Raw genomic sequence first — 2680 nt, 5'->3', positions numbered from 1 at the left:
AGAACAATGAATTAATGGCAGTGATCTTCTCAGTGTTCCCTGAAAAAACCTGTTTTCCTCTACCTCAAGGAGGTCAAGGCAATGAGGGACTAAGGTGATATATATTATACCTAAAGTCTGACATGGATCACAAAGCATCCATATTTGATGAAGAAGATCAGACAGCCTAAATCCTCACAGCCACTGGATCTAAATCTCTATTTTTTTCTGCTAGTGATATGTAAATCTGTTGCAGACAGGTGATACTTATAGTGATGCCTAAACTAGACTCTCAGCAATCTTAATTGTCAGGATGCATCCAGAAGGTAGAGCCAACATTTCCAAATCAATCCAAAATCATTGGTAGGTTAAGCTTATTTTAGTTTATACCACTGCATACCATGTATTGTTGTGTCTATGTAATCCTCCTTGGGAAGGTGGTTTTATCTCCAAAAGACATGTCTTCAAAACCCTGCATAGATTACTCTTTCCTTTTCAGAGTCTTAATAAAGAACTCAGACCCCAGAGCTTGCAAGCCCTTTACATAATTCAATGAAATGCCATCCCATTGATTCCAAATACCTCAGAAACCTCAAAGACTCTGATATTCGCAGAAGAATAATTGACCAAGAGACAAAAACAGGCAGGTTTTAACTACCTGTGGTAAGAAGTCAGATCGAAGCTAGCGAAATAACTCCATGTAGACATAATTCAGCATCTCTGTGTAGAGGAGAAAGAGAGAGCTTTGTGCAGTGGCAGTATCATAGCCAATGAGGTCTATATGAGGAGTGATTACTGCTAATTGAAAACTTTTCCCAAGAGTGGCGAAAAAGAACTGCACTACTTCTAGATATCATCAATACTACCCAGGCCTTGCAGGAGGCCTTGCTTCCCCTCTAGGTTCTCATCTATCAAACAAAGATGGTGGATCCAATCATGCTTGCTTTCTTACAATTCTACTCTTCTGCGTTTTTCTGGTATGTTACTTGCTCTCTTCTGTTCTACACACTGCTACCAGATGCATGCTATATTCTTTATTTTGCTTTAGGTTCTGACTTTTTTAAACATACCAACCCCATTTACTTGACTATCTTGTCCTTCAGTTTTGGAGTGGATTAGGCCAATAACAGGCATCAGCAGAAGCACAGAAGGAGGGAAGAGAAATAAACTGTGTATGTCTTGCCTGCTATCTGTTTCCTTTGGGCCATGTTCTCTGGAAATAGCCACAACCTTTCACAATTACAGCTCATGTCAGGCAACATGTCTTCCGCAGCTCTACTGATTGTATAATTCAGTATTCTTAGCTGCCTCCCTTGCTCCTTTATGCTCACATTTGTCAGTTTCTCCCCCTTCTTAACTAATCTCTGGCCACCACAACATCCCTTATCAAGTCACTGAACCCTTCCCAAATCACTGTAAGTACAGGTAGTTCTTTTGTTGTAATCTAATGATGCATTTGCAGTGGATTTGTGTTTCCCACAGTGCCCTTGACTGATATATAATTACATAATATTTAGTAGTTTTAAAGGAAAAAAAACTACCATGATATAAACTTTTTTGAATAGGATGAAGCTTCGGTTTTTTCCTGAACAGGACTACATCACAGAACTATGCAGTTGTCAGGAGACAGAATCCCTTCCCTCTGCTTGACATACAAGTAGGCCTTGTGGTAGGGTGGCATTGCTTGGCAAAGGATGGGGGTGGAATCATAAATATGATATAAGATAGTCCCATGAAAAATAGACTCTTCATAACACTTTCTGATGATGCGTCTATATAAGGTGGAATGCCAGTTTCCCATTCCTATCACAAAAGTAGCCCCTTTAAAAACACCTTTATTCTCCAATAATTTTAGACTAAAAATCCAAAATCAGTTTCATTGGGCTGAAACCAAGTAACGACAGGGTCATTCTCCCTCTAGTGGCTTCAGGGGAGAATCCCATTTCCTAGCCTTTCCAGCTTCTAGAGCAGCATTCCTTACATTCCTTGGCTCATGGCTCCTCCCAGGAAGGGCAGTTTCCTCCTGCCTCACTGCCTCAAACAGCCCATGTTTTCCCTCCCTTTAGCTGGAATATTATTCTTCTTCCTCACACTTGACTCGAATTGAAACATTATTTCTTCCTGGACATCCAATCTTTCTGAGTTTGGGCTAGAGTATCAACAGTTCTGTGAGTTCCCAAGTGTTCGGACTCACACTGGAACCACATTATCTACCTCGTTGTGTCTCGACTTTGTCACTGCAGATATTGAGATTTGTCAGCTTTCATTATCACAGAGTGTGTGTTTGTTTGTGTGTGTGTATGTGTGTGTGTGTGTGTGTGTGTGTGTATGTGGCTTTGTTTCTTTAGAGAACTGTGACAAATAGCAAATATACACAGCTGGCCTCTTAACCTATTGTCTGAGTTTTTTCATGTCTAGATTAGTGTAGACCTAGTTCAACAATCTAGACAAAAGGTCAAAACTAAGAATAAAGAAATACATTGAATGAATATAACAAGAGCATGAAAAGTATACATCAACAACTGAAATACAAATTCAAATAAAGCACATACAGGAAGCTACCGTGAAATCTTCAACAAACAATGTGTGTAATGTTTCCTCTGCAAGTATAACTAAATTGCACATAAATTTGATAAATCAATGGCAAGATATATATACATATATATATAGATATATATACATATATATATATACATATATA

At 38.8% G+C, this 2680-nt stretch overlaps 1 pseudogene; it reads left to right on the top strand.

Moving 5' to 3' along the window:
- Window positions 1-720: 720 nt before the first annotated feature.
- On the top strand, window positions 721-803 carry LOC117283823 (annotated as a pseudogene).
- The last annotated feature ends 1877 nt before the right edge of the window (window positions 804-2680 follow it).

This window comes from Fukomys damarensis, unplaced genomic scaffold (assembly GCF_012274545.1).
Source record: "Fukomys damarensis isolate Sample0158 unplaced genomic scaffold, DMR_v1.0_HiC HiC_scaffold_30, whole genome shotgun sequence".
Lineage (NCBI taxonomy): Eukaryota > Metazoa > Chordata > Mammalia > Rodentia > Bathyergidae > Fukomys > Fukomys damarensis.
Note: the sequence above shows the minus strand (reverse complement) of the source record. Positions and strands in the feature narration are given on the sequence as shown.